We start from the raw sequence: 14140 nt of genomic DNA, 5'->3' as shown, positions 1-14140 counted from the left end.
GGTACACATGAAAATGCAAATGTACAAGTTCTGAGGCATGCTGGTATGGCAAACTGTTGTGAACAAGGCTACTGGGTACGTAGCTGGTCATCATGTTGCAACAATATTAACAGGGTAATGATGTCACCATGATTCTTGTGCAGGATCATACATATTTTGTGCCAATACTTTAGGAAGAAAATTTACTTCTTAAAATGTTTATCCTCCTGGTGCAAATCGACATGCAAAACCTCTTCCTTTAAAATAAATGTAGCTGGGTATGATTTTGCGCATGAAGGCACATGAGCATGGCTGCATCACCTGAATAAATTCCAGTTCAATGGGACTGAACTAGTAATACAAAACAAAGTGCATTGGACCACTTGGATATAGAAAAAAAGAGGAAAGAGATCACTGTGCGCGGCTTTTCCTTTTGAAAACAAAGTGAATGAAAGCAAGCAAAGGTTAATCATTCCATGTGCCCTCAGATGAAAGGTGGTTGATGAAGACAAGAAGTCATTCTGGGAGTTTGATTTTTTTAGCACAGAAATTTTTGTGAAATTCTGAATTCGGTCAGCATCTACCACATCAAGCTCCCCAGCTTATCTGGGAGCCCTGCAGACCCTCCCTGCATGTGTAATGAATAAATAAGGATTGTGAACAGCAGAAGCCACATTTCTTCTGAGTGAAGTCTGTCTGCACAGACACACCATATGAATGAAACCATTTTCAATTCACAACTCTTATTAATTTGGTGACAGAGGGGGAGAACACAAGACTGGTGGGTACAATGAGCTAATTGGATAAAAGGCATGTGAAAACACTATACCTATAATGTACCTTGTTAGCATATGCAAATGAGATAATTATACAGGCTGATAGCAGTTAGGCACAGTAATACATAGTCCATGTGAACTGTCCACAAATACTTTTGAGATCAAGAAATGAAAGTAAATTCTTTAAACATCCTAATTGGTTGCCAAAAGGAAATTCATTCCAGCTAGAACTTAATTCAGTGTAAAGTAACGTAACTCATTTGATCTCAATGAAGATCAAAAAAACACAACCATATCCAGACAATCTTGGATTAGAGCGCATTGTTTGTATATATTTACTACATAAAGTTATTATGGAAAAACAACCTAAATGAGATGAAGGCTCTGTGAAATCATTCATTACTATTTCTCATGTGTTATTAGTGAGCTGAACACTGTCCTGTTCATGCAAGGAGACACCAGATCTTCCTAAAATCTGGGTTTGCATACAGGATTTCTACAAGTCAAATGGATAGTCAGATGTTTCTCATTCCCTCAATTGCACTCAGTGATTTTGCACTTCAAATTTAGGCCAGCCTCTCACCTTTCAAACTATTAATGTACCTCAGAGACATTTTCTAGGGAATTATTCAGGTAGACAACATTTTTTCTACTTGATTTGCTATGAAATGACAAGCACTGTTAAACCAAAGGTTAATCATTGATTAAGTTTAATGACACTAAAAGAAACAGGTCATGTGAGAAAGCAATTGCACTTTCATTTTTGCTGTCACAGGTCATTTATAGCTTTTGATTCAAATTCCACCCCACGCAAAGAGTTGCTAACAACATCCTACTTCAAATTCTAATGTACTACAACTGCAGAGCAAGCATGTGAGCTGGCAGTAATCAGGCCATTTGTAAAGCATACACAGATTCTTTCATTCATCCTGGCCATTAAACTGTTTGAAAAGATTATTTTACTGTTCCGCATTAAAAGGCAGTGCTTTTGACAACTTGTTTTACAGAGAAGTGCCCCGTTTTATTTGTACGCAAGACTGTTCTGCCATTTTCGTGCATTTAAGAACCTCAAACTCATCACCACCTGCAGTTCTTCCCACTGTGGTACGGACTTAAAACAAAAAACAACAACAAAAAAGGAAACCAGCTTGAAAAGAGAGCATTTACGTTCTCTGTGACCAATAGCTCTCGTGCTCCAAAATACACGAGGAGCTGAAAAGTCAACTGTAAGTCTCTATGATTCTTTCAAGGATGGGTACATCAGCAGAGAGCTGCTCATAGCAGTAATAGAGCTTGCTTCTGATCTCATCCTGCTTTGTACCGTGGCATATCCATTTGGTTCCAGGACATGGCTCTTCCTTTACACCAGCATCGAGCAGATCAGAATCAAATCTTCCACCTGCTGAGGGAGAGTTAATGGGCATTGTTAATCCAATATGCATCTATCCTTTGGCCTACTAGCCAAAATAATTAGCCCACTAACAAAGAAAGGAGCCTTTGAAAACTTAGACGTGGGCAGGAAATAAGCAATAGAAGTAGATCATGAGGCTTGTAAGGCTATATAAAGCCTCTGTAAGCTTTCTTTTCTTCCTTTTCATCCACATAATATGAAAAAGAAGGGCCTACTGCTCTAAGCTTTTGGGCACTCACATCAGGACCCACACATTTAATGCACAAATGTCAAAGAATTTTCAAAACTGACCTTGTTTGAAAGAAAAAACATAAAGACAGTGATATTGGCTTGACCTAAAAAGTCAGGGTTTCTGTTACAAAGAGCACTTATAGGCAAAGGGGAACTGTGCTTACAAAAAGCTAATCATGGGACAAGAGATGAGGTTGCCATTATTTGTAGATTGTACATTAATTCAGGGATGAGTTGGAACTGGACCCATCGCCAGACTCTCTGGAACTAGACCATTGCTAGATGCAAAGCTGCGGAGAACGGCTTGTCTCTGAAGCATAGCACTGAATCTTCATGCAATGGGCAAACCACTCCAGGTGTGATTTGATGAAAAATGGCTGTTGGTATAGATCAATTCCAGAGTATCACCAGAGTTGATATCAAGAAATTGGCTTTAAAATGGTAGTAAAACTGATTCAACAAAAGGAATGCCTTGAAGCATTAAGATATTTCTCTTCTCAAATAATGCAGCGAGCATTGTTCAAATATATAAAACATGAAGAAAGCTCTAGTTCTGCAATATTGACATTATTTTTTTTCCTTTAAATTCCTTTACATTTCCTCTAATTCAGGAATGATCATAAAAAAACCTGCATTAAAAATTCTCATTTTCAGTGCTGCAGCATTGGAGCATTGCCATGGGCTTTTTGAAGAGTCACTCCACATCCACATCTATTTTCACCCTTTCAAGCCAATTCTATATTGTTACTGCTGAGTGGTGGAGCTGCCTTTGAAAACATACAAAGCAGGTGATTTTCAATTGTGTAAAGCCGTGTTTGGCTTTAGGCGTTTCAGTTCATGGGAATAGCCTTTCAAAGTGCCTAGTCCAAAGCATAGTGAAGTCAATGGAAAACCTCCAGGTGACTTCACTGGGTCTTGGATCCAGTCCAAACTCTGGAGCCTCGAAGTCTGGAAGTCTCAACTGGGCTTGAAGTTAGTCCTAATTGTTCAAAAACAGAGCAAGAATTTTGCGAGGTCAACCTCCTCCACACATGCTGTGTCCTATTTTGCAATGACTTGAGGGTGTCCTCAAAGGCCACAGGCATTCAGCACCTCACAAAATGAACTCCCATCTTAGGATAAACCTTCTTACAAAAGTCACAGCAGTAGATGTGCAGTGGATTCATTACGTTGTCTCAATCCTTCTCTGCCAAAATTCGTCCAGCTGTGCAGTTTAGTCATCTTTAGCCACAAGTTGTGGTTGCGGCTCATTTGCTGAACTTAGAAAGCCACATGGAAATTCACTTCTAGGAGACTATTCCCTCCAGGAATCAGCCAAGAAAAATAAATAAATAAAAACAAAATTACAAAAATTTAAATTAAAAGTGTGATCTGATCTCCGAAACAATTCTTTACCCATAAAGTTCCCACCCAAGGAACCAGTTATATGCGTGCTTCACGGAACTATATTGTTTAAAGAAAGTGTAAATGTCACACAGTTAAAAGAGAGAGATGCAGCTAGATTTAGTTAAACAATTGACTAATAACTCAGTCAACAATATTCTTATCCTAGGTAGTAGTTATCAGCTTAGACAGCTGTTACAATCTTTCACTGTAATACTTAAAAGGCAAACCACCAAATTCAATACCATATTGTTTGTGTAGTAGTGTTTGTTTAAAGGTAAATCACTCATAAAAGTGTAATTTCCTGCTGATACATAATGGCGGACAGCGGCAGGAAGCCGGTCCAAGCAGACTGAGACCCTGAGATATGCAGTGCTAAACTGCCAGCAGTACTTTACCCCAGCTCTAAAATGATTGTGTTTTTACACCCAGTCACATCTAAATTAGCACCAGCATATTAGGCCTTCTTGCAGACGCCTCTTTTCTCTTTGTGCAACAGCACAAGATAAGAAAAAGTGCTACAATCGACACAATGAACTCGTGTTTCTACAAATAAAGATTCCCTTCCTGCCAGGGAGACCCTGCTGGGCAAAATTCCCTCCCCAGTCTGTTTTTCTTATTGATTTGTTACAGAATCATACTTATATTTTGGGTTTCCTTCTGCTTGCTTTCAGCTGACACACTACCTCATAGGATTTCATCATTTTTGGAACTGCTAATTGAAGTTCCCAAATTCACAGTGTTTCATTCACTGGTTTCTGAGTGTCAGCAGCGTAGACAGAGAGCAACTGCTGTTGGCTTTGGAAGAGCTGCTCTAGATTCATGTCAGTATAACCAAAACCACAATTAACTCATCAGCATGTACTAACTCTTCACCCAATGGCCCCTCAACCTATATAGGGGCTGGCAGTATGAAAGCAATGGGGATGCTCCCAGGGATTAAGCCTGAGACACTGACACTATACCAAGCATCGGATGAAGTGTGCCCATCTTGGTCCTTTGAGCTGAATTCTTTTTGCCCAACTTTATCTGCCTCAATCTCAGGTTGCTGAGTCCAAGCCAGCTCTCTACGTGACATATTTTAAATTATAATCAATTAAAAGAGAGGCAGAAGGCAATTCATGCTGTGTACTCTGTGTACCTTTTTTGGGCAGAATGAATCAGCATCCATGTCTCAGATGGTCCCTAGTGCCCAGGGCAGGTGGATATATATTTTACTTTCCTGCATTTCTCTAAAGAGATATCCCAGGATGCCATCAATATGCCTCGATGGCCTGATGCCAGAGCACTCCCCGTGTGCCATAAGAATGCACTGGATAAAATCTTACAGCCTATAGCTCAAGCCCATGCAGAGCAGGGAGGAAAGGACTCGCACTGCATCTCTCTCGCTTTCTTTGCCAAGAGCTTAATTGCTCAGCCAGCTTAAGAGAGGAAGAACAACTTGTGTCCTCTGCTCTCTCTTACCCGTCTGTACCTGGAAAGCTGGACCCAGCCAGACCTGGATCTAAGCCACAGTGTTCAGAGGAAGTTTTGACAGATAGAGGATGCTGAGCCTCATTTGGTAGGAAGGGCACTTGTTGTGGAATTTGTACTGGGACTGTCTTGTTCTTTTGGACAGGAGAGACTTCTGATACATGTATATGTAGATACTTTTTACAGAATTCCTTTTAGCAGTCCACAGAAAGGAAATAGGAGTCCTGCAAAGATCACAGAAAAGTGAACTACTCTGCTAAATTTAAAATCATAAAACATTAATAGAAGGCTAAATTGTAAATCAGTTCCATCTTCCTCCATCTGCCAAGCTCTGCTTTCTCAGCAGCAAAGCACGCAGCTCAGGGAAATTCTCCCATCTCTCTCCATTAGGGTTTGATGTTATCAGCTTTTTCCTGTCACACACAAAAAATTACCTTTAATTAGCTCAGTTTACAGCTATACTACCCAGCCCTGGAAACTTGTTTTGGGATATGAGGAACCAGTGGTCTTCTCAAGTGTCTTATGAATCACCAGCAGCAATAAATACATCAAAGTCCTGCAGCTCAGGAGGGCTGTCTGGCATAACTGAGGCCAATACTTAGTCCTGGAGATGGAGCTCCATTGAACATGCCATTCCTTGTGCACAGTCCCGCATCCAGGCCAGTTCAGCCATCACTGCCCCCAGGCTACCTCAGCACTGAGAGGAACAAGAGCAAAAAGCTACCTTGCCTTCCTATGTCAGCAAGTGTATCCCAAATTATGACCTAGATAGAAGACTTGCTTGCCTAAAAATGCTTTTTTTTCCTCCCCAGTTGTTGTTATTTTTTTTTTTAACACAAATGCATTTAGGAACATGAGTTTCCAGTGCAGTGTGAGCTGCTCACATTCCCTGAAGTTCATGTTGTTAGAAATGAAGGGGGATTCATTCCTGATAAGTTGGATGAAATCCTTTTGCAGGTTGCATAGTTCACAACTAAATATAGCATTTGTCAATGCTTTCCTTGCCTGGAAGAAGAGAAGATTGTCTATCGGTTTCCTCTTCATTAAACAGTTGCTAAAATAAAACGTCTTTGTTTAACTGAATGCCTCTGCAGACTTAGTCAGGTGCAACTCCTATTTCTTCAAAAAAAAGAGTAACAAAGGAAACATGCAACTGCCATATAACCTTGTCATTTGCTTTGAGGAGAGGAAGAGTTACACGCCAGTCATACGTTTCCCTCAGTGCTTCAAGGACAGAAGGAACAGCTGTCAGTCTGGGGGCAGCAGGATGGAGGAGGATCACACACTATATAAAAGCAGAATAGGATTTGGAGTTAAATTGCAATCAGCAGGGTTTGGAAAAGGCTATGAGGGACACAGTTTTGTCATGGCAATTCTCTCTGCTGGACCATCAGGTTTCTGCTGCGGTAGGTGATTCCTCACCCAAAAAGTTCTCTTGAAGCCAAGTGAGATTTTACAATAACCCTGGTGTGAGTGAAGATGCCATAATTTCGCATCACTTGTGCAAAATGGACCTCTTTGGTATGAGGATCAAGCTACTGGCCTGAGTCAAGGATTGGGTAAATATCTGTCCTTTTTTTAGTAAATATTATTTCTTATTATTGTTTGCACTGCAACCCTGACTGAGAAAAGACCTCTTCATGCTTAGAAAGACAGGCCCTGCCCCTCCAGACTTGCATTTGAAATCAGTGAGAGAGATGTGGTATCACAAAGATAACAGAAACGGAAAGGAAAGGAAAGAATTAGGTTGTCAGAAATCACACAAGAGGTTAGTAGCAGTGCCTGAATGCTGATTTTAGGATGCTAACGATAGAAGGTAAGAATATGGGGAAATAATTAGGGAAATCTCCCAGGAGTTCATCACTTAGTTGATGATAAAATTCAGTGTTTCTGAATAACACTCTCTGTTATTCAAAATAACAGAATTCAGAATAACATGCTCTGTCAATAACATACATAGACCCATGTTTTTGCAGTCTGTACTCTGAAAAACCATAGGAATCTCAGGCTTTTCTTTTCTTAATTCATCAGGTCTGAATTTGTTCTCCCTTCAGTCACAGCAGGGGTGACTTTGTGGAAAACCACTGAGTTATACCAGAATGGAACTCAGGAGAGAGCAGAAAAACAGCAAGTCACCTGGCTTGCAGTTGCAGTGAGACTCTGCCTGCGTTGCTGTTGTAAGATAGGTTTGCTAGCCTGTAAACCACTTGCACGTGAACCTGAATCTGTCCCCTCTTCCCTTTCTCCCTGTCTTAAATGGTGTAGCACAGGCAAAGCCCCATGCTGATCTCTGGCTGTGGCAGCCTGTGCATTCATAGCTCCCCAGGCTTGAATGCCTTCTCTAGCAGTAGAAGAATAAATCTGGACAATGACTGCAACTCACGGATTTGTAATCATACAGATTTTAAGGCCAAAGAGGCTGTCATGATCTCGTGATCTGATAGTCTGACCTTTGGCGTAACCCAGGGCAGAGAAATTCATGCAGAAGCTCCTGCACAACCCTGTGGTCTCAATTTGTGGTTGTTGGTGGTTTAGAAACTATGGCTTGCTCCAGTCTCCTGATGATGGAGAATCACCACATCCCTAGCCAGGTATTGCAGTGGTTTGCTGCACTCAGTGAGTCACCTTAACACAAATCCTCTTAAGCCTCACAGGCCTCCTATCCGCTTGGAAACCTGGAAACCAAGACATTTTGCAGATTCCATTTCAGTACAATACAAATAAAAATCTCATGTTGGGTCTATAGCTCAGCCTAAAGCATCCAACAGAAGTAAGAGCTGGTGCTCAGAATATATGGATATTCTCTATACAGTGTCACTGAAGAGAGGAAAACCTACTTTCTACCTACACCACAAATTTACAAGCTGGTGTATTATCCAACTCGGACATTGTTATTTAAGCCAGTCTTGGCCTCCGAGAGAAGGTCTGACTTTGCCAAGAGGCTCCTAAGGACATTGAAACTGAATTTCTCTTCCTGTTTGAAAACATCTCTCGCTGAAACACTCTTTGAGGGAAATCACAAACGCAGGAAACAGCAGCTACAGTGCCGCATGTTTGTCCGTATAGAAGGAATGTGATGATATCATTTTGGAATGTGCTTTCCTTCTCAGGTTTTTGTTTTGGTGGTAGGAATGTCACTTTCTTAAAAAGTAAAGCACATTCTTGGCCATTCTCTCCCTCCCCCTCCTTCCAAATTTTGCCTACAAATCAATATTCCCATCTCCTGCCATGTGTTTTTCCCAACCTGTCAGATACTCTTCTCATGTTACTAGTACAACCATCTGATGTCAGGCATCCCAACAGGCAATTATAAATAGTCATTTACTATTAGCTAGAGGGCTTATTTCTACAGATACAAGTTTCAAGATGTTCTTTGCTATTTTAACTTGAAAGCGTTATTTATTTGCGTTTGGCATAGAGGATTTGACCATTTAAAACACGTCCATTTCCATCATGCTGTGGTAAAATCCCAAGTGAAACCTTAGCCCTCTGAAATGAACCGTTAACACCTCATGTTATCCATTTCAGAGGAACCCAAAGGCATGTGATGTCCTGTGCTCCATGAATCTGACTGGGCACCTCTCTTTTACAGCTCTCACTGAGAGTGCGCATTTCCCAGTAGACATATCCTTATAGCCAAATAACATTTGTCAGTGCAGATGAAGCTGGCCAAGACATGGAGATCTCCTTTGCCGTGCTTTTGTGTGGAACCGTCACTTTTTTCCCCATTTAAACCTAATCCACGTGTTATGCACTTCTACTACATCCCCTATTACATCATGCTTTTATACTTCTACTTCCAATTGTTGTTAAGACTAATTTAAGGTTAAGTGATATCCTAAACCAGTCCCTCATGGTCCCCAAGGACTAATGCCCCAAAGGGACTGAGATGCTGGAGAACGCACCTGCACTTCCAAGAGGCAAACCCTGTCTCTTCATGCCAGGTTGTTGTCTCTGGGAGCACCTTCCATCGCATGGAGGAATGAAAATTCAAAATTGTCCAGGAAACAAACCTTCAGACAGAAGAATCTGAGAGTTTAGCACTATTTTTCTCATCTGAAGTGGCTTCCTGCTGTGGATCTCAGTGTGCTTTGCAGACGATCAGGACAGAAATGATCCTTCCAGGAAACAACACGAGGGAAGCTATGTAAAGCTTCCAACATGGTTGGAAGGTTCCCTTGTCCACATGGGGAAGATGAGTGTGGCTTTCCCAGAAGACAACACTGGTGCCTCAGGAGCTTGTCCTGCAGCAGTCTGGGACCTCTTCAAATGGCAAGTGGATCCCTGCTGGATGGAAGGACAAAATGAGCTTCTTGTCCACCCTAGCAGCCAGACTCACGGTGTTTAAATTTTGATATTGAGAAGGGCAATGTGTATCAAAACAGTGAGTTACAAAAATCCTACTGATCCCTAAAACCAACATGTTTTCTAAAGTGTGTACTTCAGCAATGAACATCTGGTAAAGAATACAGTAGAACAGCAGGGCATTGCCAACATGGGAGTCAATTCAAATGCAAAAATGTTGATTCCTGTGTAAATGAAAGCTGACTTCAGAAAGCTGAGTCTTAAAGTCTTCTTGTCCTAGTATATCTCATGTCTCGGAGATGACATGGTGTGTTTCCTAGGTCTTTATTCTCAGAGAACAGCAACATTAACATCAGTCAAACTGCAATTTCTTATCAGGATCATCATGTCTATAGTAATGAACGCAGCGTTACTGAAACCCAATTCACTGTCCCTGGTCTAATGTTCTGTCTGATCTCCAGGGTCATTTTCAATGAACGCTACTGTGGTTTTTTATCATAAGTGTCTTTCCTTTTATTGAAGAATGTTTGACAAAATGCTAAGGATCTGTAATTGGACAGAGAATCAAAATTACCTAATATATCAAGGACACTGCAAGATCAAATATTGACTTTGCACTAGCAAAGCCATCGCTACAAAAGAATTAAGAAGCCTGGCTGGGCAGATGTAATCCTGCAAGCATCAGCTAATACATTTTCTTAAGTCTTCTATACTGGCTATAAAATGATTATGCAAAACCGGAGGCTTCCTACTGACTTAAATCAGTATTGTGTGTGGGTGTAAGGGTGTGCCTTCACTGGGGCAGTTTACATGGCAGGGGCCAGAAACCCAACTCAACAAGTCTCTGTATTCTTTAACAATTAGATAAACCAGTAATAAGTTCATAATTGCAATTCCACAAGGTAATTTCATGTGCCTGGGACATGACAATATGCATACAATTAAAAGAAGAAAGCTTTTCATCCTGCAAACTATATTACTGAATACTCCGGTCTTTTCTATTTGAAGCACACCAGCAGAAGGGAGGGCAGGGGTCACCCTGAGCAGCACGGAGGTACCAAGTCGGGAAGAGGGAATCCTCAAGGCTGTAAATTCACTGAGTTCAGTTCAACAGAAAATCGGGAAACACAGCTCTCTGATATGCTACCTCTTCTTAGCAATTTTCAGCTTTTTGGTTGTAGGCAAGAGGAAACGTCTTGGGATAAGGTTCTTAGATCTAGTATAACAAATAGGGTATGAAAAATCCTTTTTACGCTGACCATCTTTGAAATAAAAAAGCAGCTCAATTTCTGAATTATTATATTTAAGTTGTCTTTCAACTTTCCTTTTTCCCCCGACAGCTTTAAATCTCTCTGTGGGGGTGGAGGTCTAATGTTGGCACATGCAATTCTATACTTTAATCATTTTTTAACTACAAGATCAAAGCAAGTAGGTTTTTATTACTCCAGTGTCCGATACTTCATAACTTAACTATTGAATGTCAGGCAACAGCTATTCTCAATGCATTAAAACTGCATTCTCAACTGCATTAAAATAAATCTTTCCAGCTACACTCCCCTTCCACCAAGAAATGTATTAGAGAAAAAAAAGAAGAATATTTTACTAATCATATGAAAATTAGTAGCAGTACAAATAAAATATAACGAACTTGTTTCTTCACTTACTCTGGGGCTGTGCGAGCAGTATACTGCCTAAGAAGAAACCCTGAGGCAGACATTGTTAGCATCTTCATCTTACTTTAACTTCTAACACTTTTCTTCACTTTCCCTGCTCCCACACAGGAACCGAGAGAAATTAATACCTGGCCCGTAGCCAGACTGTCTGGGTAAGTAGTCCCCTGGGGTATTATTCCTCTGCCATGGCAGTGCAGAGCCATGACACCAAGAGAATGAAGGCATCTTTTACCACCCTAACTGTGCCTGAATCCTGTCTACATTGCTGGTCTCTCTCCACCTCCCTGTCTATGGGAATTCCTCCCATCCATTTGCTAGTGCCTCACTCTCATGGCTGGGTATCACGGGAATAAAGTTTTCCAGACCGACTGCACACATTTGTTCTTTTTTTGACATCACTGGCTTCGAGTTTGGGACAAGAACTGCAAAACAGGGCAAAATTTTGATCACTCCTTTGTAATTCTGGATGAAAGATTTCACTTACAATTATACATGACTTGTTAAGGTGTTCACCACTGCTTACAGCGAAGTGACATAATCTCATTTAGTAGTCCAGAGGAATCTTAACTGTCTTATTGTGACTACAGCATAAGCTCTGAGCTAACTTTGCTGCGCGTGAATCACTTTGGGCGCCCAAGCAGTCCCACTGACCCTTGCCATTCAGCTGCTCCGTGTGCACGAGGATTTGCCGGGCAGCATTTCCAACCGAGCAGAGCATGCACAACGCTTGCACTTTGTTGTCAGGTTGAAATCCTCCCAAATACTTCTCTGTCACAAGCTGTTCCAATTAAGAAGGCATGCAATATTATCCCTAATTACATTTTACTTTGATGAGAGATCTAGGCATTTTTTAAAAATGCATGTTGTATAGGGTTAGGAGAATCTTCATTTCAATTCTTTGCATATTTTGGCACGAGCCGAGTCTCCGCCCTTCGGCAGGCTCCAGGCCCTGCAGGGGCACATGCACCTCTTCTGCTACGGCAACCCAGGCTCTGGATGCCAGACGCCAGCAGAGCGACGCGGGGTTATTTTTTGCTGACTCACCCCGATGCTAAACCTGCGAGCTCTGACAGCTCCAATGCAAGAAGAAAAAAGACCCTGAGCAGTCCAGGGGCTCAGATGGAAGGGTCCTGCTGTAAAATGCTCCCTCAGAGCTGTCAGGTTCAAGCGAGCGCTTAGAAGGAGATTTATATTTTGATGATTACAATGGTAATAAGCCACAAACACAAATTCAAAGAGTAAGAGTCAACCAAACCCATGTTCTCTTTGAGTGAGATAAAATCTCTACCTTTTACACGCCTATCTATTGATGTGTTCCTGGATAGAATGTGTAATTTTAATTAACTGAAAGTACCTGCCTTTTATATTGAACTTGGTGCTAAAAACAAAGAAAATCATACAGCAAAAATGCCATGTTGGCTGTGTGCATCTTTCTTTTGTGCTGAGAAATCGGTATGTGCATTGCTTTCCTCTCAATCAATACACATTAGTGTGTAATTGGCGGCTATAAAAATATCCACATCACTTTGCTAATTCTCTTGCCAAACAGGCACAAGCATTTATATGTTAAGCTTCTCCAATGCAGGTTTCACAGACAAATTTCTTTCTAGTGAAGCAGCTACAGCAAATACAATTATCTCTAAAATAAGGAAGGAAAAGAAGAAAACCTAAAAACAAATGTGTCAATGCAGAACTAAAGTTAAGCACAAGGAAATTAGATTCTTCGCTGTAATTGTTTAATAATATTCTAGTATGAAACATTTGTCTCTATTATTTAAACTATTATGTCAAAACCATCTCCATTTAACACACATATATGTAAGTACAGATGGAGGTATACATCTATGTTTTTATCTAGGTATTTATCTATGTATGACTCAAGAATGGTCTTTTTTTGTTGGATCGCTCAGGATTATTTGGTCAGTACAGATCCCTTGATCATACTAAAGAAGAATTTTAGGTCAGGAATTTATATTTACACTGAACCAGAATTCTGAGCAAATGGTATTTCATTAGAGCTAACTTTTAATCTCCATCCAGACCCCGGTCTCAAACATCCCTTCCTGGATATCCTCTGTTGTCTCTGCCCAAGGGTTTTGCCATCTCACTCTCTCTTTCGACACCACCCTGTTGTTTGGCTAGTGAGACACGTTTCTCTAACTAGATCAAGGATTTTGCCAAGTCCTGTTGCTTCCACTTCTGTAGCATATTTTGAATTCCTCCAGCCCTCTCTATCTCGAAATTCTTGGCCCTGCACAACTGTTTTATTTTGGCTGCTAGAAGCCGACACTAACCTAACCAGATTTTGGCTGGCAACATAGATCTGTTTAACCATGTCTGTTTTTCCCTGGGCACATCCTTGTTTACCGAGTCTGGTGGTGGTGGAACCAGTACAGTAAAACTCAGCATATAGAGACAGCAAGGAAAATCCACCCCGAGTCTTTAAAACAAATAAAAGTGCCACAAAACAGACCTGAGGACATGGCTTAGCCTAAGACTCAGGTTTTCTTTGGTTTCTTTTTTTTTAGGATACCTGTATCTGTCTACTGACTACAGCTTCTTTTTAATGTTTCCAAAATGTAAGCATACGATGCACAATTTTAATTTTTCCTGCCCGGTTTGTACACAGGTGAATGCCCACAAGCAACTGTCTCTGGGTAATGGCAAACATGATGCAGAGACTCTGCGATTCCCCCATTAAAGCTGACTGAATTGGGCTATTACAGCTAATAATGTCTGTTAATATATTAGTGGATTGCTGGTTTAATGTACACTGGTAGATAAATGTAGATGTTGGTATTGGTGATGGCAGTGATAAAAATATAACAGTACAAACACGCTGTCTTCTGCTGCAAATCAATTCTTCCTCCATTACCTTCCCCAGTGTTTTAAGTAAAATTCAGCTTCAA

The sequence above is a fragment of the Mycteria americana genome, chromosome 5, assembly GCF_035582795.1.
Source record: "Mycteria americana isolate JAX WOST 10 ecotype Jacksonville Zoo and Gardens chromosome 5, USCA_MyAme_1.0, whole genome shotgun sequence".
NCBI lineage: Eukaryota > Metazoa > Chordata > Aves > Ciconiiformes > Ciconiidae > Mycteria > Mycteria americana.
The sequence above is the reverse complement of the archived record's forward strand: the minus strand, read 5'-3'. Positions refer to the sequence as shown.